Source organism: Molossus molossus, unplaced genomic scaffold, assembly GCF_014108415.1.
Source record: "Molossus molossus isolate mMolMol1 unplaced genomic scaffold, mMolMol1.p scaffold_m16_p_15, whole genome shotgun sequence".
Taxonomy (NCBI): Eukaryota; Metazoa; Chordata; class Mammalia; order Chiroptera; family Molossidae; genus Molossus; species Molossus molossus.
The window spans coordinates 43,371,416-43,396,193 of record NW_023425350.1 but is presented as its reverse complement, the minus strand read 5'-3'; the positions used below and the strand labels follow the sequence as shown (position 1 = coordinate 43,396,193).

Sequence of the window (24,778 nt, the reverse complement as noted above, 5' to 3'; positions counted from 1 at the left end):
ATTTGTTGATGGCGGCCATTCTGACAGGTGTGAGGTGATACCTCGTTGTTGTTTTAATTTGCATCTCTAAAAATATGGAATGCTTCATGAATTTGCGTGTCATCCTTGCACAGGGGCCATGCTAATCTTCTTTGTATCGTTCCAATTTTAGTATATGTGCTGCCAAAGTGAGCACACTTTTCAGTTATTTTTCATATTCATCCCAAGATGGAAAGGCATACACCCTCCTGGTAAATGCAAGGACCATGAAGCACTGAGTATACTATTAAAATTAGCCCTGGCCGGTTTGGCTCAGTGGTTGGAGTGTCAGTCTGTGGTCCCGAGAGACCCGGGTTTGGTTCCCGCTAAGGGCAAGTGCCTCAATTGCCCTGGTTGGGTTGTGCCGGTGGTGACTACTCGATGTGTCCCTTTCGCGTTGATGTTTCTCTTTCTCTCTCTCCCTCCCACTCTATCTGAACAAAATATCAAAAAGTGTCCTTGGGTGAGGATAAAAATAAATAAATAAATAAATAAATAAAAATTAATTGCCCCAGCAGTGAGCATATTATAGAATTCTTTTGATAATCAGAAATAGAACTTATTTAAAAATTCTATACAGTGAAGCAAAATAAGGAATGACTGTAATCAGAATTTTTATAAAATATTTTCATATAACAGTTTTTTTTTTTTTTTGGTGGTACACGGCCCTTGCGGGAACTGAACCTGGGACTCTCTGGTCTGCAGGCTGACGCTCAATTGCTGAGCCAAACTGGCCAGGGCTCATATAACAGTTTTAACAAATTTATTGAATGACACAAGACAATCTAAAAGAAGTCACATACAGTTTAGTTTGCAGGTGTTACTCAGTGTAACTGGAAAAATTTGATAGTCCCAGGATGCATTACCATGGCCAGGATCAGTGTCATCAACCTGAACTGCCTCATTTGCTCAAAGAGTTCTTTTCTTCTACTAAATACAGTGTTTCATCATAATATACATGGAATTATTTTTAAATTTCGTATATAATTTTAAAATAACATATTTCCAGCCCTGGCCGGTTTGGCTCAGCGGTTGGAGCGTTGGCCTGCGGACCAGAGAGTCCCAGGTTCAGTTCCCCCTAGGGGCACGTACCAAAACAACAACAACAAAACACATATTTCCAAAAACCAGAACTCAATACATATACATGAACATATTTACTGAAAGAATATTCTACTTCTTGCTTTAGAGTTCTGTTATTTTAGCTACATCTTATAGTCCATTTTTATAAATTAAGAAATGAGAAATAGCATATAGATTTACTTATGCTTTAAATAATTTATTATAAAATAATTATATTAAGTCTACATAGTTTTGATCTTGACAACTTGCATTAATTTATCATAAAGATCTGTTGAATAATTTATTTCTGATCATAATTTATTTTCTGATATTCCTTGAAATGCATATGAACACATTTATCATAATTAAAACACTTACATTCCTTTTCCTTTCACCTCCTGTCTCATGGACTGTTGCCTCTATATATTTCAAACCACATGAGATATTGTTTGACACAGCTAATCTTCATGTACATTTATCCACATACTCACCCTTTCTAGTGCACTGCATTCCTTCCTGCATCTTTGTGCATCCATCAGGGATCATTTTCCTTTTTTACGAAAGCAGGCCTCCAAAGATAATACGTTCTAGAGGTACATTAGGAGAGCTATAGGAGACAAACCTTGGGGACACAGGTGAGCCTAGACTGCTGGGTGGGTGTGCAGAGGAAGTCATACACAAACATGTGCATTTGAGTCTGGAATTAGGAGAAAAGGCCTAAAACAACTTGGTATTTTAATGGGGACTGCATTGAATCTATAGATTTCCTTGGTTATTATGGACATTTTCATGATGTTAATTCTTGCAATCCAAGAACAAGGTATATGCTTTTACTTTTTTATATCTTCCTCTATTTCTTTTTTCAATGTCTTGTAGTTTTCTGCAAATAGGTCCTTTACTTCTTTGGTTAAGTTTATTCCTAGGTATCTTAATTTTTTTTGCTGCAATGGTAAATGGGTTTGGTTTCTTATTTCTTGAGGTAGGCCTGTAGTGCTATGAACTTCCCTCTCAGGACTGCTTTTGCTGAGTTCATTACTGGTGTATAAGAATGCTGTTGCTCTGGCCGGTTTGGCTCAGTGGTTGGAGCACTGGCCTGTGGACCAGAGAGTCCAGGGTTCGGTTCCCGCTAGGGGCATGTACCAAAAAAAAAAAAAAAAAGAATGCTGTTGATTTCTTGATGTTAATTTTGTATTCTGCTACTTTGCCAAACTTGTTTATTAAATCTAGTAGTCTTTAGGGTTTTCTATGTACAATATCATGTCATCTGCAAATAATAAGAGTTTCACTTCCTCCTTTCCAGTTTGGATCCCTTTTATTTTTTTTCTTCATGTCCAATTGCTGTGGCTAAGACTTCCAGTACTCTGTTAAATAAGAGTGGTGAGCATCCCTGTCTTATTCCTGTTCTTAAGGGAAATGCTTTTAGTTTTTGCCCATTGAGTATGATGTTGGCTGTAGGTTTTTCATATATGGCCTTTATTATGTTGAGATATGATCCCTCTATTCCCACATTGCTAAGCGTTTTTTTCAGAAATGGGTGCTAGATTTTGTCAAATGCGTTTTCAGCATCTATTGATATGATCATATAATTTTTATCTTTCATTTTGTTTACATGGTGTCTCACATTTATTGATTTGTGAATATTGTACTAGCCTTGTATCCCTGGGATGAATCCCACTTGGTCCTGGTGAATAATTTTTTTTTTTTTTAAATTGTCTTAAAAATTTTTTTATTTATTATTATTATTTTTTAATGAATTTTTATTTATTTTTTTGTTACAGATATTTTACCTTTTTACCCCATTGGCACCCCCCACCCCACCCCACCCTCCACCCTGTCCCCGGCTTAGTTGTCCATGTCCATTGGTCATGCATACATGCATATAAGTTCTGTGGTTTATCTCTTCCCACCCCCCACCCCCATCCTCTCTTCTGAGGGATGTCAGTCTGTGCCCTACTTCCATGTGTCTGGGTCTACTGTATTCCTCAGACTGTTATGTTCATTATATTCCGTATATAAGTGAGATCATGTGGTATTTGTCTTTTTCTGCTTGGCTTCTTTCACTTAGGATAATACTTTCCAGGTCCCTCCATGTCGTCTCAAAAGATAAGAGATCTTTCTTTCTTACCGCTTCATAGTACTCCATTGTGTATATGTACCACAGCTTTTTTATCCATTCGTCTACTGGTGGACACTTGGGCTGTTTCCAGATCTTAGCTATTGTAAATAGTGCTGCAATGAACATGGGGGTACATATGGTGAATAATTTTTTTAATGTACTGCTGGATCCTATTTGCTAATATTTTGTTAAGGATTTTGGCATCTATGTTCATTAGGGATATTGGCCTGTAGTTTTCTTTCTTTGTAGTGACTTTATCTGGTTTTGGAATTAGAATTATGCTGGCCTCATAAAGCAAGTTTGGGATTCTTCCTTCTTCTTGAATTTTTTGGAATAGTTTGGGGAGAATGGGTGTTAGTTTTTCTTTGAATGTTTGGTAAAACTCCTTTGTGAAATGTCCTGGCCTGGGCTTTTGTTTGCTGGGAGAGTCTTGATTACATCTTCAATGTCCTTAGTTGTTACTGGTCTGTTCAAGTTTCCAATCTCTTCCCAGTTCAGTTTTGAGAGACTGTGTTTCTAGAAATTTGTCCATTTTGCCTAGATTGTCCAATTTGTTGGCGTATAATTGTTCATAGTATTTGTTAACGATCCTTTGAATTTCTGTGGTGTCAGTTGTCACTTCTCCTTTTTCGTTTCTGATTTTGTCTATTTGGGTTCTCTCTCTTTGTTTCCTGGTGAGTCTAGCTAAGGGTTCATCAATCTTGTTTTTCTTTTCAAAGAACCAGCTCTGTTTCATTGATCTTTTGAAAAAATTTTTTTAAGTCTCTATGTCATTTATTTCTGCTCTGATCTTTACTATTTCTTTCCTTCTACTTGCTCGGGGTTTTTCTTTTTGTTTGCTTTCTAGTTCTTTAAGTTGTGAGGTTAGATAGTCAATTAGAAATTTTTCTTGTTTCGCCCTGGCCGGTTTGGCTCAGCGGTTAGAGCGTCGGCCTGCGGTCCGGAGAGACCCGGGTTCGGTTCCCGCTAAGGGCGCGTACTTCGGTTGCAGTTTGTCCCCGGCCCTGGTCGGTTGTGCGGGTGGCAGCCGCTCGATGTGTTTCTTTCACATCGATGTTTCTCTCTCTCTCTCTGTTCCTCTCTCTCCCTCTCACTCTACCTGAACAAAAAATGGAAAAAAAAAAATGTCCTCCGGTGAGGATAAAAAAAAAAAAAAAAGAAATTTTTCTTGTTTCTTGAAGTAGGCTGTAGTGCTTCCCTCTCAGAACTGCTTTCGCTGCATCCCATAGATTTTGTGTTGTTGTGTCTTTTTCCTTTCCTTTCCTTTCCTTTCCTTTCCTTTCCTTTCCTTTCCTTTCCTTTTCCTTTTCCTTTTCCTTTTCCTTTTCCTTTTCCTTTTCCTTTTCCTTTTTTTCTTTTTCTTTTTCTTTTTCTTTTTCATGTGCCCCTAGCAGAAACTGAACCCGGGACTCTCTGGTTCGCAGGCCGATGCTCCAACCGCTGAGCCAAACTGGCCAGGGCATGTTTATTTATTTTCATTGGTTTCCAGGAAGTTTTTAGTTTCTTCCTTGATCTCTTTGGTAAACCATTCACTGTTTAAGAACATGCTGTTTAGTCTCCTTGTGTTTAAATGTTTTTGTTGTAATTGATTTTTAGTTTCATGCTATTGTGATCTGAGAAGATGCTTGATATGATTTCAATCTTCTTGAACTTACAGAGACTTAGTTTGTGTCCTAACATGTGGTCTATCTTTAAGAATGTCCAATGTGCACTTGAGAAGAATGTGAATTCTTGAGAAGACTGTAAAGGGTGTAATTCTCTGTAGATATCTATTAAATCCATTTGATCTTGTGCATCATTTAGAGTCTCTGTATCCTTGTTAATTTTTTGTCTAGAGGATCTATCCAGTGATGTCAGTGGTGTGTCGAAGTCCCCTACTATGACTGTATTGCTGTCGATTTCTCCTTTGAAGTCCTCCAGAAGTTTTTCTAATATATTTTGGTGCTACTACATTGGGTGCATACATGTTTACCAAGGTTATATCTTCCTGTTAGATAGATCTTTTCAGTATTATGTAGTGGCCCTCTTTGTCTCTAGTTATGGCCTTCATTTTGAAGTCTGTTTTATTGAATATGAGTATTGCTACCCCAGCTCTTTTTTCCTTTTCGTTTGCTTGGAAGATTTTTTTCCCATCCCTTCACTTTCAACCTATGTGAGTCTTTTGTTGTGAGGTGAGTCTCTTGTAAATAACATATATATGAGTCATAATTTCTTATCCAATCAGCTACTCTGTGCCTTTTAATTGGAGCATTTAATCCATTTACATTTAAGGTTATTATTGATATGTACTTATTTATTGCCATTTTTGTTTATTGTGGTTATATTTTTCTTCCTATTTCTTCTACTAATTATAGCATTCCTTTAACATTTCTTGGAGTGCTGCTTTCATACTAATATATTCCCTTAGCCTTTTTTGTCTGGAAAGCTCTTTATTTTATTTTCTATTTTGAATGATAGCCTGGCTGGATAGAGTACTCTTGGATTCAGATCCTTGTTTTTCATGACCTTGATTACTTCATGCTATTCCCTTCTGGCCTGTAGTGTTTCTGTTGAGAAGTCAGCTGATAGCCTTATGGGGGTTCCTTTGTAGGTAAAGTGTTGTTTATCTCTTGCTGCCTTTAGGATTCTCTTTTTGTCTTTAATTTTTGGCATTTTAATTACAATGTGTCTTGGTGTGTGCCTGTTTGAGTTCTTCTTACTTGGGACTCTCTGTGCTTCTTGAACTTGAATGCCTTCTTCCTTTACCAAGTTAGGGACTTTTTTTGTCACTATTTGTTCAAATATATTCTCTAACCCTTTTTCGTTTTCTTCTTCTTCTGGAACTCCTGTGATGTGGATATTGTTATGTTACATGTTGTCCCACAGTTCTCTTAAGCTGTTCTCCTGTTTTTTAAATTGTTTTTTCTTTTTGGTTCTCTGATTAAATGAGTTTTTCTACCCTGCCTTCTAACTCACTGATCCAGTCCTCATCTTCCTCCACTCTGCTGGTTATTCCTTCCAATGTGTTCTTTATTTCTGTTATGCCATTCTTCATTTCTGCTTGGTGGTTTTCATTTGCAAATGGTTGATTTTCTTTTCTTTTTTTTTATCCTCACCCGAGGACATCCTTCCATTTTTTTGTTCAGGTAGAGTGGGAGGGAGAGAGAGGAACAGAGAGAGAGAGAGAGACATCGATGTGAAAGGGACACATCGAGCGGCTGCCACCCGCACGACCAACCAGAGCCGGGGACAAACTGCAACCAACGTACGCGCCCTTAGCGGGAACCGAACCCGGGTCTCTCAGGACCACAGGCCAACGCTCTAACCGCTGAGCCAAACCGGCCAGGGCGCAGTTGGTTGATTTTCAACGTTTCTATATCTTTACTCATGCTGTTGAGCTCTTTACTCATGCTGTTGAGCTTCCTTGTTATCATCACTCTGAGCTCTACCTCTGATAACTTGCTTAACTGAATTTCATTTATCTCTTCTTTGGTAGAGTTCTCTTGTTCTTTCCTTTGGGATTTGGAGTTTTGGAGCCTGCCAAATTTTCCCTGTGGGTGTTGGTGTTCCACTGGTTGTGGCTCCCTCTACTGGGTTTGGATGAGTGTGAGAGGACCCATGTTAAACACCACTGTCAAGTCTTACTTTCCTGTGTAGATTTTCAAGCCCAGGAAAGGCTCAGTTATCCTCTAGCTTTTTGCCTGGAGGCTATTAGTCTCAGTTACTTGGGATGTAGCCCTCAAGTGAATGAAAAAAATCCCTCAGGTGTTCAGGGTAAGAGGATTTCCAGTGGGTGGGGCAGATGCTTGCTGGCTGTTAATGAACCTCAATATGCATTTCTCTGGTGTGGCAGGGTGGTGTTAAGTTCCTGTGGGAGGGGCTGCTGCTTCTCCCAGGGGCTCTGGGAAGGGGCTCTTTTAGTAATATGGCTACTGTCCTGTGAGGGAGTGATTCAGCACAAAACTCTCATTGCCCTCCCAGCTCTCCAAGCTCCTGAGTCTCTTCACACAGTTCCATTCCAGTCTGCCCTCCCTCTGCCAGAGCCCAAGGTGGCTGAAGCTAATTTAGTGCTCTGTCCTGGCCCTCTGCACTATGGATACGGCTTGGGATTTAACCCCGAGGGAGCTGCTCACAGCTAAAACAGCTGCTGTCTATGGGCTCCTAGCCTGTCCTCTTGCGCCTCTGCAGTTCCTACCAGGCTTGATTTAGTGTCCTCTTTCTGTCTGTGGTTATACGAGTCCTCTCCAACTGCTTTACCTTGACAATTTGTCTTTATTTTAGTTGTAATTCCAGTTTTGTCCTGGGAGATGGTCTGTGTAGCTTCCATTCACTCTGCCACAATTTTGGGATCTTATTTTAATTATTTAAACTGATTCTCTCTATTCTTTCCAGTGTCCTGAGCAAAATAACCTCTCCAGGAGCCATGACTATAAGCCATAAGTTGATTAGAGGAGGGCTGAACAAACCATTCAAACATGAGCTTCTTTTGATAGAATGTACTTCGTGCTCATTACATAACTGATTATCTGTGCTAAATACATATAAGTCTTAAGAGGAACTAGTTCTTTTACGGCCTTCTAAGTGCCTTTTAGTTAAAGTACTGTAAGTCTTAGGTGGCCCCACAAATGGGATCCTTTGATGGAGAATGTTAGAAATAGCAAGAGACAAAGGGTACATGAGAACCAATCCACTAGCTTTGTGCACTTTTGCCCAGGCTGATTCTAGAGAGAGAAACCATATAAGTTCCCCTTTCCTCCTAACTTTACCCTGTGACATGCAAAACTTTATAAATATAGAAAGCAAATCTTGCCCTATTTAAAGAAATAGAAACAAAGAGTAAATGTTTCTATATCTCTACATACAAATACAAGGAAGATAATTTAAAGAATTTTAAAATATTTCAAATGTGTGTGTGTTTTAAAAAAATAGGCAATAGAGTCATGGTACAACACTTAAAAGCACACATGCTATGCCTTCCTTTCCCTTTCCTACTCTCCCTACTTCTAGTCCTCTCTAGATTCAACTACTATGCCCAATTTCTTATTTGTCCTAGATATTACATATGATTATGAGTATATGTATACACTGTGTGCATAGATGTGTACACACACAAATTTGTTATAGGGATTTCATCTTATGTAATTACAGAAGTTGGCTGAACAGTCCTTGTTAGGCTATTGTTTTTTTTTTTTATCCTCACCCGAGGACATATTTTCGTTTTTTGTTCAGGTAGAGCGGGAAGGAGAGAGAGAGAGAGAGAGAGAGAGAGAAACATTGACATGAAAGGGACACATCGAGTGGTCGCCACCCGCCCGACCCAACCAGGGCCGAGGACAAACTGCAACCGAGGCACATGCCCCCAGCAGGAACTGAACCCGGGTCTCGGGACTGCAGGCCGACACTCCAACCGCTGAGCCAAACCGGCCAGGGCAGGCTATTGTTTTTTTTGTCTTGTGCTAGAGCTTAGAATCTGCAGGACAGATAAAGTTGAGGGAAGATGGATATAAAATAGGAGGGAGCAAGCTGGAACCCATAAGCATGAGCTAGACCATACAAGGATAAATTGGAACACTGATCACTTCTCACTGTCTCTGAGTTGGTGTGGTGTCCTGCAGAACACAGTACCCTTCATAGAACTAAACCAATACTCACCTGGGCCCAGAGCTGGAGAAAGTGCGGAAAATCCAGGGAGAAAGTGAAGCAGTTGTAGGCCTGGCTGCTGCCCTATGCCAAAGAGATTAGTCAACAGGTAAGCAGCAGTGAATGTGAACTACATAAGGGCCTATTTCCACCTTTTAAGCATGAAAATTAAAATGGCTGCTGCTTTACTTCTTCCTTCCAAATCTCTGAAAAAATGTCTCTTGAGGCTCACCCTAACTAGAATCCTAAGGGAAAGGAATTCTGGGAAATGTAGTTCAGGCTAGTCAAGTAACACACTGCAGTGGTCCCCCCTTATCCAAGGTTTTGTTTTCTGAGCTTTCAGTTACCTGCAGTCAGCATGCTCCAAAAATATTAAATGGAGAATTCCTGAAACAAACAACTTGTAAGTTTTAAATTGAACGCCATTCTGAGTATCATGATGAAATCTCACGCTGTCTCACCCGGGACGTGAATCATCCCTTTGTCCATCTTCACGCCGTCCACGTAGTCACATAGTTGCCTCCTGGGCTATCAGATCCACCGTCTCCCTATCACAGTGCTTATGCTCGAGTAACCCCGATTTTACTTAGTAATGGCCCCAAAGTGCAAGATTAGTGATGCTAGAATTCGGATATAACAAACAGAAGCCATAAAGTGCTTCATTTAAGTGAAAAGGTGAAAATTATTGACTTGATAATAAAAGGAAAACAATCATGTTGCGATTAAGCTCTATGGTAAGAATGAATCTTGTATCTATGAAATTGGGAAGAAGGAAAGAGAAATTCGTACTAGTTTTTCTGTTGCACTTCAAACTGCAAAAGTTATGGCCACAGTGCATAATAAGCACTTGGTTAAGATGGAAAAGGCATTAAATTTGTGCTTGGAAGATATGAAAATGTATATGTAAAGAGTATATATAGGGTTTGATACTATCTAAGGTTTCAGGCATCCACTGGGGGTCTTAGAATGTATCTCTTGAAGATAAAAGGGGACCATTTTACAAAGGTACTATACAGGGGTGGGTTAGAATAGGTTAATAATAATAAATAATATAATAATTAATAAATAATAATACAAGAATAAACTCTGTGTTTTACATACCCACAACTATAAACCAATTTTTCCCCATTCCTGTACATAGGTACCATTTAAAAATTCTCACACAAATGCTACCATATTATGTATATTCCTTTGCACATTGCTTAGAGGTCCTACTATATTATTAAATATAGATTTGTGCCATTCCTTTTTTTTTTTAGTATGTTTTTATTGATTTTTTAGAAAGAGAGGAAGGGAGAGAGAGAGTGGTAGAAACACGGTGAGAGAGAAACATCCATCGGCTGCCTCCTGCACACCCCCACCCCCCACAGGGGATGGAGCCAGCAACCTGGGCATGTGCTCCTCACTGGCTGGGCTTGTGCCATTCCTTTTTAATGGTAGCATTGTGTTTGGGTTGTTCTAGTCCTTTGCTATTTCAAATAACCTTGTGCACATTATGTTGCATATGTGCAAGTATGAGAAGTTCCTAGAAGCTAAAGGGTTTTCACATTTAAAATTCTGATATATTGCCTAATTGCTCTGTGTAGAGTTTGTATCAATTTGCTCTTGTATGAAGCAAACTATGATGGTGCTTGTTTTAATGTACATATTCTGTTAACACAGTGTCTTTTCAAAGCTGTTTATCTTTGCAAAATATTACAGGTTAAAAATGTATTTCAGCTTGGCAGTGTGATTATAATTTGCACTTTTATTAGAATGGGTTTGATTCCTTGGGGAATGTTTCTGAAAAAGGAAAGAAAAAAATTTCAATTTGGGTTGAATTCAGTGTTCATTTTAAAAATTATCTTTAAAATATACGGGCCCCTCCTCTTCCAAAACACATTGGACATTAAGGAACCTCTCACTGGTAACAAATGATAATGCTGATGAGAAATAGTGCACAGCTCTACTATGAGGCTCCTTCATTGTAGCAGAAAACAAGGCAGTAAAGAACACACTGGAAGGTGCTAAACCTGCTTTTTTTTTCTAGTTTAGAGCAGGTACATAATATACTTTAGATTAAGGGAGAACAATGTCTTATAAATATCTGATTTAATGTAATTATACATCTTTTAGAATAATCTTGGGTTTTATTAACCTAAAAACAAGGCATAGATCCTGGAAACAAATTTCTCTCCTAAACGCTTCCTGGATGGTCATTAATAGCAGAAGATTAAATATATCTACATTCTAGGTGTTATGCGTAAGTTGAAGTTATCTAACACAAGTTAGTGAGTCAGTATAAAAATTCAGTTACTTTTGGAGGTGGCTAGATTCTACCATGTTTCGTTTTCTTAGTTCTTTCATTCTTAGAAAAACGTTAACACTTTACATGGACTGTACTTGATGTTTTAGAATATTACAGGGTGTCCTTAGGTATGGTTGGCATGGTATTAATGGTCCATTTTATAACTTAGATATCTGCATATGGCTTTTAGGTATTTTTTTTTTCTTACTTGAGTGCTATTTGATTTAGTAGGAGTTTTTCAACATCTCAGGTTTCATTCTCTCTTTTAAAAAATATTAAAAACTTTTTATGTATAGATTTGGTGATATCTGTTTTGATTGCTTGTAGTTTAAAACTTTTTTGTTGTTTTTTAATTTTATTTTTTCTTCATACTCTTTGATCCCCTTTATTAATTCCCCCCACAAACCAATCTGGCAACCACCAGTCTGCTCTCTGTATCTGTGGGCTTGTTGGTTGTTTTTTTGTTTTTGGATTCCACATATAAGAGACATCATATGGTGTTTGTCTTTTGCCTTATTTCACTTAGCATAACGCCCTCAAGGTCCATCTATGGTGTTGTAAATGGTAAGATTTTATTATTTTTTTTATGGCTGAGTAATATTTTATTGTGTATAAAATTCTCTATCCATTAATTCATAGTGGTCACTTAGGTTGTGTCCATATCTTGGCTATTGTAAATAATGCTGCAGTAAACATGGGGCTGCATATATCTTTTTATTTTCTTTGGATATGTATCCAGAAGCAGAATTGCTGGTTCATATTCTCGTTCTATTTTTAATTTTTTGAGAAACCATCATACTGTTTTCCATAGTGGCTGCACCAATGTATCTTCCCACCAACAGTGCACAAAAGGGTCCCATTTTCTTCGCATCTTTGCCAGCACTTACTATTCCTTGTCTTTTTGATAACAGCCATTTTAACAGGTATGAGGCGATATTTCATTGTGGTTTTAATTTGCATTTCTTTGATGATTAATGATGTTAAGCATCTTTTCATGTACCTGTTGGCCATCTGTATGTCTTCTTTGGAAAATGTCTATTCAGATTTTCTTCCCATTTTTTATTTGGATTGTTTGTTAAGTTGTATGGATTCTTTTTTCTTTTTTATCCTCATCCGAGGACATTTTTCCATTTTTTGTTCAGATAGAGTGGGAGGGAGAGAGAGGAAGAGAGAGAGAGAGAGAGAGAGAGAGAGAGAGAGAGAGAGAGAAACATCAACGTGAAAGGGACACATCGAGTGGCTGCCACCCGCACGACCAACCATGGCTGGGGACAAACTGCAACTGAGGTACGCGCCCCTAGCAGGAACTGAACCTGGGTCTCTCTGGACCACAGGCCGACGCTCTAACCGCTGAGCCAAACCGGCCAGCGTTGTATGAATTCTTTATATATTTTGAATATTAGCCCCTTATCATATACATGATTTGCAAATATTTTCTTATTCAGGAAGTTGCCTTTTCATTTTGTTGATGGTTTCCTTTGCTGTGTGAAGGTTTTTAGTATGATGTGGTACCACTTATTTATATCTCCTTTTGTTGCTTGTGCTTTTGGTGTCAGATTTAAAAAATTTTCACCAAGACCTATATCAAGGAGCTTACTTGCCTATGTTTTTTTCTAGGAGTTTTATGGTTTCAGGTCCTATGTTCAAGTCTCAATCCATTTTGACTTATTTTTTGTGTGCATGGTGTGAGATAGTGGTTGAGTTTCATTCATTTGTATGTGGCCATTCAGTTTTCCTAACACCATTTATTGAAGAGACTGTCTTTTCCCCATTGTTTACTCTTGGCTCCTTTGTTGTAAATTAGTGGACCATTTATACAGGTTTATTGCTGGGTTATTTATTCTGTTCCATTGATCAATGCACCTGTTTTTGTTGTTTGTTTTTTAAAAACTTATCTTTATTGTTGAATGTATTACATATGTCCCCTCTTTTTTCCCCGCATTGACCCCCTCCTCCCCAATCCTGCCACCCTCCTGCTTTCCACACACTATTGTTTGTGTCCACTGGTTATGCATATATGCATAGAAGTTCTTGGGTTTATCTCTTCCCACCCTCCTGCCTCCTTTCCCTTTGAGGTTCATCAGTCTAACAACCAATTTACAAATTTGTACTTCTTTTTTTATTTTTCTTTATTGACTTTAGAGAGAGAGGAAGGGAGAAGAAGAGAGAGATAGAAACATCGATGAGAGAGAACATCGATTGGCCGCCTCCTGCATGTCCCCACTGGGGATTTGGCCCACAACCCGGGCATGTGCCCTGACCGGGAATCGAACTGGCAACCTCTTGGTGCATGGGTCGACACTCAACCACTGAGTCACACCTGCTGGGTCAATTGTAGTTCTTAATTCATTCATCTTTTTCACCCATCCCCCCAGCCCCCTCCTATTTGACAAGCAACAAAAAGTTCTCTGTAACTGTTCTGCTCACTCATTTTGTTTGTAGATTCAATTTTTGATAGATATGTATTTGCTTGCCATTTTGTTGTTCATTTTCTCTTCCTCCTCCTCCCCCTCCTCCTCCTCCTCCTCCTCCTCCTCCTCCTCCTCCTCCTCCTTCTCCTCCCTCTTCTTCAAGAAGACCCGTCATCATTTCATGTAATACTGGTTTGGTGGTGATGAACTCCTTTAGCTTTTTCTTGTTTGGGAAACTCTTGATATGTCCATTGATTCTAAATGATAGCTTTGCGGAGTAGAGTAATCTTGGTTGTAAGTCTTTGCTTTTCATCACTTTGAATATCTCTTGACACTCCTTTCTGGCCTGCAAAGTTCTCTTTTGAGAAATTGGCTCACAGTCTTATGGGAGCTCCTTTGTAGGTAAGAAACTGCTTTTCTCTTGTTGCTTTGAAGATTCTCTCTTTGTCTTTAACATTTGGCATTTTGATGATGATGTGTCTTGGTGTGGCCCTCTTTGGGTTCATCTTGTTTGGGACTCTGGGCTTCCTGCACTTGTAAGTCTGTTTTCTTTACCAAGTTAAGGAAGTTTTCTGTCATTTTTTCAAATAGGTTTTTAATTTCTTGCTCTCTCTCTCTTTTTTCTGGCACTCCCATAATGTAAATGTTGGTATGCTTGAAGTTGTTCTAGAGGCTCCTTACACTGTCCTCATATTTTTGGATTCTTTTTCCTTTTTGCTGTTCTGATTGGTTGTTTTTTGCTTCTTTATATTCCAAATCGATGGTTTGCTTCTTGGCTTCACCTGCTCTACTATTGATTCCCTGTAAATTATTCTTTATTTCAGTTAGTGCATCCTTCATTTCTAATTGGTCCTTTTTAAAAAAAATTTTTTCCCCTTTATTGATTTTAGAGTGATGAAGGGAGAGGGAGAGAGAGATAAAAGCATTGAGGAGAGAGAACATCGACTGGCCGCCTCCTGCATGCCCCCCACTGGGGATCGGGCCCACAACCTGGGCATGTGTCCCGACCAGAAATCAAACTGGTGACATTTTGGTGCATGGGTTGACGCTCAACTGCTGAGCCACACTGGCAGGACCTGGCTGGTCCTTTTTTATGTTGTTGATATTCTCACTAAGTTCCTTGGAGTTCTCCTTGAGTTCCTTGAGCATCCTTGAACTCTGCATCTGATTGATTGCTTATCTCCATTTTGTTTAGTTTTTTTCCTGGAATTTTGTTCTATTCTTTCACTTGGGACATGTTTCTTTTTCTCCTCATTTTGGCTGCTTCCTTGCGTTTATTTTTATGTATTAGGTAGAGTTGCTATGTCTCCTAGGCTTTGTAGGGTAGCCTATTGTTGTAGATGTCTTATTGGGTCCAGTGGCACAGCCTCCTTGATCACCCCAGCTGGACCCTTGAGGTGCAGCCCTAGTGCGGACTGTACACCCTTCTGTTGTAATTGAGTCTTGATTGCTATTGGTATGTCAATGGGAGAGATTTACTCAGCCTGATCAGCTGCAAGGACTGGCTGTGACCATTGACCACTGGTTTCTGACTACCTTGGAGGATCAGCAGTATAGGGACCCACCCACACAGAGCAAGATTTACTTCAGCAGGGCTCTGGTACTCTCTGAGTCCACTCATTGAGTGTGTCACTTGTGGAGGTGGTTTGGCGGTGGTGCTTTTATGTGGTCTAAAGCTGTCCACTGGGTGTGCTGGCTCTGGGGCATGGTCAGCCACTGCCTGTGTTCTACCCAGGGCCGCCCAGCATAAGCAACAATGTGATTTGCAGATGGCTGCTTCTTGTGCTGGGCTTGGAGGTGTCCAGGAAAAGCCAAGTTGTGAACCAAAGCTGGCTGCTTCTAGTGGCAGGCCTGGGGCCACTTAACAAGAGGTATGGGGCTCAGTGAAACCAGATGATGCTTGTTTGAGAGATTTTAGGAAGATCTGATGCAGGATCCAAGACAGGCCAACCCTATGGTAAAGCCATTGGAGACAACGTGGGTGGGCCCAAAGGTTGGGTGAGGCAGGGCCTCAGGGAATCAGCAGGGTAGGAATCAGCACTCCAGCAGTGAACCAGGTTGCTGGAGTCCCAGATATGGCAGCCATCTGCTGCCCCAGGGAAGGGCTCACCAAAGGAACACCTACCTTCCACAGCAAATCTGTCCAGGAGAACGCTGCCCCTCCAGCTCTCACCCCATCGTCGAACAACTCAGTTCTTCTCGTATGTTGCTAGTGTCTTTCAAGCTGCCTCCCCGGTGCTGGAGCTGAGAAGGAGGGAGTCTTAGTAAGTCCATGTGAGGGCCCTTTAAGAAGGACTACCTGGGATTCCAGCAGCCTCAGCCTCCCTCAGTCACAATTCCCGCTGGTTTTTCCAGTCAGAAGTAATGGGGACTTCTCTTCCTTGCGCTGGAACGCTGAGCTGGGAGCCTAGTGTAGGACAGGACTCCTCACTCCTCAGGGAGGACCTTTATAGCTGAGGTACTGTATCCTCCTGATTTTTATCTGCCACACGTGGGTTTGAGACCAGCCCGTCCACACCTCCGCCCTTCCTACCAGTCTTGATGTGGCTTCTTCTTTAATTTTATAGTTGTAGGACTTCCATTCAGCTCAATTTCAGGTGGTTCTGAATGATGGTTGTGTTGTAGTTGTAATTTTGATGTGGTTGTGGGAGGAGGTGAGTACTGTGGTCACCTACGCCACCATCTTGACCGGAAGTCCCAATGTGCCTATTTTAATGCCAATATAATTTTGTTTTATTGTGTTTTTTTTTTTTTTTATCCTCACCCAAGGACATTTTTCCATTTTTTGTTCAGGTAGAGTGGGAGGGAGAGAGAGGAACAGAGAGAGAGAGAGAAACATAGATGTGAAAGGAACACATCGAGTGGCTGCCACCCGCACAACCGACCAGGGCCGGGGACAAACTGCAACCGAGGTACGCGCCCTTAGTGGGAACCGAACCCGGGTCTCTCAGGACCGCAGGCCGACGCTCTAACCACTGAGCCAAACCAGCCAGGGCCCAATATAATTTTGTTTTAATTCCCATTAAGCTTTGTAATATAGTTTGAAATCAGGGAGCATGATGCTTCCAGCTTTGTTCTTCTTTCTCAAGATTGCTTTGGCTGGTCAAGGTTTTCATGTGTGTGTGGTTTCACATAAATTTTAGGATTATTTGTTCTATTTCTTTGAACAATGCCATTGGAATTTTGATAGGGATTGCATTGACTGTGTAGATTGCTTTGTGTAGTATGAATATTTTAACAATGTTGATCCTTCCTGTCCATGAGCATAAAATATCTTTCCATTTATTTGTGTATTCTTGACTTTTTATGCCTTCTAGTTTTCAGTATAAAGGTGTTTCACCTCCTTGGTTAAATTTATTCCTAGGTATTTTATTCTTTTTGATGAAATTGTAAATGGATTGTTTTCTTTATTTCTCATTATTAGTGTATAGAAGCATAACATATTTTTGTGTATTGATTTTTGTATCCTGCAACTTTATTGAATTTTTTTATTAGTTCTAAAGTTTTTGATGGATTCTTTAGGGTTTTCTATGAATAGTATGGCGTCTGCAATTTGTAATGTTTTTACTTCTTTCTTTCTTATTTGGATGTTTTTTATTTCTTTTTCTTGCCTAATTGCCTTGACTAGGTCTTCCTATACTATGTTGAATAAAAATGGCAAGAGTGAACACCCTTGTCTATTCCTGATCTTAGAGGAAAGGCTGTTAGCTGTGGGCTTGTCATATATGGCCCTTATATATGCACCTTATTATGTTGAGATGCACTCCCTCAATATCCACTTTGTGGTGTTTTGAAAAAAAAAATCATAAATGAATGTTGCATTTTTTCAAATGCTGTTTCTGCATCTATTGAGATGATCATATAATTTTTTTCCCTTCATTTTGTTAATATGGTGCATCACACTGATGATTTGCAAATGTTGACCATTCTTGCATCCCTGGATAATGGGTACACACCTTGAAGTACCATCTTTTTCTGGAGAAACTCTGATCTATTTGATGAGACTAAGACCAGCTCCCTCAGGGGAAATTTCCTTTCAAAAGTAAGTGTGCAGCCAGTCCACACTGCTGGTACTTATAGTGGCATTACATTTGTTAAAGACATTCAGGGAACGCTATTAATATGTCTGTGTGGAGTTGATATTAATTATGTCCTTTGGTAAGTGTAGGGAATGTTTTATTATAGCAAGTCATCAGAGATAAGTACATATGAGTGGAAGGTACACATTAATACTTAGCCATCATACGTACCTATTTGTTTAGCCTGTGAAATTAAAATTCCCTTCTACTTTGGTTAAAGAGTCCTCATCCTAACAGCGAGCTATCTGTTGTTAGAAGAGTCAAGAATGGTGAAGGCTTTCGTGTTTTATCCTACTTGCAAGCTAACTAATAGCCTGCCAGTTTCCTAGATGTTGAAAGAAGACACGAGGTCTGGATCAAAAGCACAGGACTTCATTACCTGTGGCACAGTAGACAGCATGATCTTCATGTTTTCACCCATTCCCCTTGCCCCCTGAGTCCCACAGGGGATGCTGAGCATGCAGTGGGTTAGCATCACAGCTAAGGGACCACGAGCTTAGGAAACCACCAAGCTTATAAGGGGGTGGCTTGCAAACCTGTTCAAACTTTGCCCTGGAGAGAAACATTATTTTTATTACCCAGGACAGCAACTAAATCTTTCTTGAGTCCTTGAGGGAGACACTATCTCTATCTTCTAGACTGTGCACTTGAACAGATCATCTGGAATAATAGCTGTCACAAGTCGAGCAGAAACACGGGGGACTCATGGAGAATTGTCTGCCAACAAGAAGTAAGGACATTTTCCTGACCCATTATCATGTGTGAATTCCTATTTCTTCTTCTGCATAATGTTTTTTTTATAACCAAAACCTAGTTATTCATCCTAATTACTATGTTCTGCTAGTGGGTAACTTCCACAAATGTAAAGAATCTGTCGGAAATAAATACGGAATTATGAACACAGGATATGGAGATCTAGATTATTTCTCTGCATCTGTTTTAGCTCGAAATATCAGAATAATGAAAGAGAGAGCCTTGCATGCCTGACTTGGCCTCTTGGGGAAGCTTCAAATGCCCCTAAGTCTTCTTGGATGTTAAGTTACATCTAAGTAGGTGAGGTGAGGACTCCCCAGCACCTAATATGGCCATAAAAACAATTATTTCAATAAACATAGGAAAGCATGGGCTTGAGTTCAAGTGACACTTTTTGATACTGACTGGTGAAAAACAGATTTTCAGGGACAGAATTATGTTGTCCATAGAAAACACATCACATATACTAACCTCCTGAAATGACTAACCTTTGCCTAAGGATGCAAAACACACTTTCTTGGAGTACTCAGTAATTCCCTGAGGTGGTAAGGAACACCGAACACAGTGAATATTTAAAGAAAGGATCTCTTTGGAGCTTCTGCCAATAAAATATTCTCTAAGTCAAAGAGTACCTTCACCTCTCAGCTTCTTAATAATGGAAGTGCTGGTCAGGGTAGCAGGCTTGGAGCATCCTCAGTGTTCGGGAAAGACTGACCAGTGTGTATATCCTCTAAGAAATCGATGTTTTGTCAATCTTTAAAACATTAATTGCCCTCTGTCCTTTTCAGGGAGCTATAATTTTTTAAAGTCCTTCACTTCACTATACAGCTACTCACTCTGCCAAACCAGATAGAAATGGTAACTGTTTCTCACTGAAGAATAGAAGACTTGTTACGGTCGTATTAAGGACATGAAAGGATTCTTCCTTTCCTTTGCTTTTTTTGGCAATAAATTATAAAGATAATTTTGATAATATGACATAAAAATAGTAGAGAAAATTTTGAAAAGAGAACATAAGTGACTCACAATCATATTGTCTGAAAGTAGCAGTTACTCTTTTCAATTTTGAATATTGCCTGTTGGTCCTTATTTAAATACATATTTTTGGCATACTTGCAAGCGGTATATTTATAGCAAGTACCAACTAAATTTATGGATATATCATGCTAGATTTTTTAAGGAATGGGATTTTCTTTTAAAAGTCATCATATGCTGCTAATGTGGAAGGAATAAATATATTTTCATCTGAGAATAGCCATGCAGCCTAATTGCTTTTTGAGGTCATTCCTAGTTTTGATAGACTCCAGTACCGTCCCCTTTTTATCTGGTATAACATGTAAACACGCATTGAGTTAAACTAAAAGTATAAATTAAACGGAGAAGGGGCTAAAACCATAACCTCATTCCCTGCTGGTTGAAATCGTGATCTTATTTGTCAGAAGGTAATGTTTGCCCACAATGGTGTTAAAATGCAAGCTTTTCAAAGTGTTGATAGCTGGTAATGCTATGAGACCTTAGCTGATACCTCTCTCTGGGAGCGACTGTGAAAGCTTCAAAATGTCCTATATTACTTGTGGTTTTTAGATCTATAAGGTTAAAAAAGGCATAAGGGTAGGTAATAATAGATGTAGTCTAGAGGAAGATTGGGGACAATTTTTACTTGTTGGTGTGGTCCATTCTATCTGCTCATGACACTTTGCAATGACTCAGATCTCTGGCTTAGGGGAACTGTAAAAACATTGACAATGAAAAAACATCATTAGGTGGGAAGATGATTAGGGTAGACACTGACATGTGTTTACCCAAAACTCACTTTCTCATTTTCCTGGGCACACAGCTGGTTGACATTTCCCAGCCTCCTTTGAGGGTAGGTGTGGCCATGAGACTGAGGTGTAGCAATGGCCCATGTAATGTGTGCTGTTTCTATGCCTGGCCCATAATAACCTCTAACAGATGAGCCTCCCTGCTCTTTCTCTTTCCTGCTTGAGCCTGAAGAGCATGGTGACCTTAGAAGCCATGAGTTTCCAACATGGTTGAGCCATAAGATGGAAGTTTGTTTGCAAGAGTCTTCTTCTTCTGACCTATTTTGCGTTTTACATTAGCAAGAATTAGACTTCCATTGTGTTGGGCAAATAAGACTTTTGGGTTGTATCCATAATAGCTGCTGATGTTACCCTAATTAATATAATTATTAAATAGAAAGTTATTTGATTTCTATTATCACACACAGAGATGCACATTATTTTTGTTCCTTTGTAAACAACCCATGATGGTAACAGAGAGGGCACTAGTTAAAAAAAAAAAATATATATATATATATATATTTTTTTATATATATATATATTTATTTATATATATTTATCTATATATTTATTTATTTTTTAAAATATGTTTTTATTCATCTTTTATAGAGAGAGGTGGGGAGAGAGAGACACACATTGATTGGCTGCCTCCTGCATGCCCCCAACTGGGGATCAAGCCTGCAACCCGGGCATGTGCTCTGACTGGGAATTGAACCAGGACCTCTCAGTCCATGGGATGATGCTTAATTCATTGAGCCACACCAGCTGGGCACTAGTTAAAATATTTTGGCCTTGGCCAGTTTGGCTCAGCAGTTAGAGCTTCGGCCTGCGGACTGGAGAGTCCTGGGTTCGGGTCCCGCTAAAGGCACGTACCTCGGTTGCAGTTTGTCCCCGGCCCTGATTGGGGTTGTGTGGGTGGCAGCCACTCAATGTGTCTCTCTCATATCGATGTTTCTCTCTCTCTCTCTTCCTCCCTCTTTCCCTCCCGCTCTATCTAAAGATAAATGCAAAAATGTCCTTGGGTGAGGATTAAAAAAAAAATTTTTTTTGAAGTTAAAGCACAGATGGGGACTGAGATAGTACCCAGAGGAAACAATTACCTATGGGATCTAAGAAGCAGCATGAAGTCTTGGTTAAGTATGAAGGATCTGGGGCCAGAGGGTCTGGGTTCCAATCTTGACTCTGCCACTTATCTGTGCGACGTTGGACAGATTATCCCAACCTTTCTTTGCTCCAATTTTCTTACCTGTAAAGTGGAAATAATAATAATATGGATGTACCTGCTAGGGATTTTGTAGGTAATCTGTGTAAAATGCTTCTAGTAATGCCTGGCAAGATAAGCACTCGACAGATGTTAGTTTATTATTATTAGCAAGTAAGAACCATGTGTCAACCAGGGACCTAGAACCCAAAGGAGATGAGGAGGGAGCCTCTGAATATAGAGACTCAGGCCATGATGGCCGCCGCTCAACCTCTGCCTAACACTGCCCCTCACTGACACACTTCCCAAATGGCTGGATAAAGTCTTGCAGCAAGACACCTCCAAGTGGAGGAGCATCTGAAACTTCTGTAAAAAATATCTCTCCTGGCCTGGCTGGGTGGTTCAGTTGGTTGGAACATCGTCCCGTGCACCAAGTGGTTGAGGGTTTGATCCCCAGTTGGGGTGCCTACTGAAGGCAGCTGGTCTATATTTCTCTCTTACATTGATGTTTCTCTCTCTCTAAATCAGTAAGAACCACCAAGTGGCAAGTTGTACTGCTTTCCTCCCTTTTCATATCCCTTCTGTCCTCCAGGTCTTCAAGGTGGAGAAGCAAACACTGCTTAGGGAGCCATAGTCCTCTGTCTTTGTTTATTTCTGGGCCTATCTCCAGTTAGCCCCAGGGTAAAAATGAGGGGCCTTAAAGTCACGTTGAGTGGCTTTCCAGGGGGGGGGGCACTCCACTGTAGATAAAGATAATTAAATGATAATTAAAATTGGGAGGTTTAGCAATAACAATACAGAATGGAATTAGAATTCTATTTAAAATCAATAGTGTATTGGATCTTTAAGCAAAATACAGAATTGAGAGATCCAGACTTGTAACTTATTAAATAAAAAAATAAGCATACATTTTTTTTTTATCCTCACCCGAGGACATTTTTCCATTTTTTGTTCAGACAGAGCGGGAGGGAGAGAGAGGAAGAGAGAGAGGGAGAAACATCGACGTGAAGGGACACATCGAGTGGCTGCCACCCGCACGACCAACCAGGGCCGGGGACAAACTGCAACCGAGGTATGTGCCCTTAGTGGGAACCGAACCCGGGCCTCTCTGTACCGCAGGCCGATGCTCCAACCGCTGAGCCAAACCGGCCAGGGCAGCATACATTTTTTATTCATAGTTTTATTGTGGTAAAGTTGTATTATATAACATAAAATTTAACACTTTAACCATTTTTACATGTACAATTCAGTGGCACTAAGTACACAGCGCTGTGCAACTACCACCGCTATCCATCTCCAAAACATGTTTGTCATCCTCAATATAAACTCTGTACCCATTAAACAACAAATCCTCAGTACCCCTTGCCCACAGCCCCTGGTAATTTCTGTTCTATTTTCTGTCTCTATGCACTATCTTATTCTAGGTACCTCAAACAATATTGTCCTTTTGTGTCTGGCATATTTCACTTAGCAAAATGTTTTTAAGGTTCATCCCTGTTGTAGCATCTGAGTTCATTCCTTTTATGGTTGACTAATATTTCATTGTGTGTATACACCACATTTTGTGGATGTACTCATTTGTTGATGGATACTTGGATGGTTTCCACCCCCTGGCTATTGTGAATAAAGCTGCTATGAGTGTGGATATACAAATATCTGAGTCTCTGCTTTCAGTTCTTGTGAGTATATACCTAGGAGTGGAAAGACTGGTAATTCATGTTTTTAAATACATTTCTACACATGTCCCATTGGCCAAAACTGATGGTATCTCCTTACTGCAAGGGGATGAGATAGGGCTGAGAATTCAAGGTTTTATGCCCCCCTCTGCTTCTGAAGTAGAGAAAGGCAAGAAAAAGGGGTGAGTGAATGCACCCATAGTATCTGCCACAGTGTACATCCTAGATGATGAATCTAGAATTGAGATTCTATACTCCCACAGCAATCAATATAGATAAAAACTGATTCCCTATGGTAACTATAATGTTGTTGGTTCTATAAATTCAAATTCAGTGCTGTCTTTTTATCCTGGATCTAATTTTGAGTGATTTTATGACTTAAAGGAACTGTCTCATCTTGTTTCAATGGGAATTTAGATAAATCTGCTTTTGATAGGCTTTCCAACAGAAGGGTGGGGCACTCAACTGTAGATAGAGATAACTAAAATTGGGAGGTTTGGCAATAACAATGCAAATGGGGAAGGGGCAATATGACGTCTTGAAAAAGAAGTCATTTTTTTTAGACTCTTAGAACTAAAGATCACTGTTTAAAGATTACTATTCAAAGATTATTGTTCAATTACTCCAGTATTTGCTATTTGACTTATCTAAAGACATTCAGGTATCACTGGAAGTTTGGGAATAGGATCTAGCCATTACCTTTGTAGACACATTCAGAAAGAATTGTTCTTTACTTAGATACAATTTAAAAATTTCCATTATGAAGGAGAAGATCACCAAAGTAACAATTTTATCAATGAAGGATTCAAGAATGGAATGAAGATCAAAGCGTGAATCAGGCATTTGGTACGTGTTTGACATACATGGCTAAAGAAAGAGAAGGGTGCCTGGCCGGTTTGGCTCAGTGTTTGGAGCATCGGCCTGCGGTCCCTAGAGACCCGGGTTCGGTTCCCGCTGAGGGCACCTGCCTCAGTTGCAGTTTGTCCCCGGCCCTGGTTGGTCATGCGGGTGGCAGCAACTCAATGTGTCCCTTTCACATTGATGTTTCTCTCTCTCTCTCTTCCTCTCTCTCCCTCCCACTCTACCTGAACAAAAAAATGGAAAAAATGTCCTCGGGTGAGGATAAAAAAAAAGAAAGAGAAGGGTGAGGCTGTTAGGGTACAATTTTAGAGGCATGTAACAGAGCCCCAAAATAACAGAGGGTTGAACAAGAGAGAAGTTTATTTCTCCCAGGCGAAGGTGGTCCTGGCAGGTGTATGGCTCTGCTCCACAGGACCACCCAGGGACTTGGCTCCTTCTGGCAGCAGAATGGAAGCAGGGGAGAGGGTGAAGGGATGGCACATCCCTTACTTTTATGAGTGTGACCAGAAGTCACTTCCCGTTGTGCTCAGAATTTAGACATATGACTACACCTGGCTACAAGGGAGTCCAGGAAATATAGTTTTTAGTCTGATGGCCATGTGTTCAGCTAAAACTTAGAAGCACTATTATTTAAAAAGAAGAGAATGGCTCTCACTTATAAGTGGAATCTAAAGAACAAAATAAACTGATGAATAAAACAGGTCCAAAGGTATGGATGCATGGAACAGAATAACAGATCTGGGGGGGGGGTGAAGGGTACTGGGGGGAACCAAAAAAAATTAACCAAAGAATACATATGCACATATGCATAACCCATGGACACAGACAAGGCCTGGGGTGGGGCGGGGGTTGGTGGAGGGAGGCAAAAAGGGAGAAAATGGGAGACATTGTAA

The 24,778-nt window shown here is 40.0% G+C and overlaps 1 non-coding gene across 1 annotated transcript; it reads right to left on the bottom strand.

The window, feature by feature from the left end:
* Nucleotides 1–68: 68 nt before the first annotated feature.
* On the bottom strand, nucleotides 69–175 carry LOC118631342. The gene has a single exon (XR_004959812.1). It is a non-coding gene; the product is annotated as a U6 spliceosomal RNA (small nuclear RNA).
* Nucleotides 176–24,778: the final 24,603 nt, after the last annotated feature.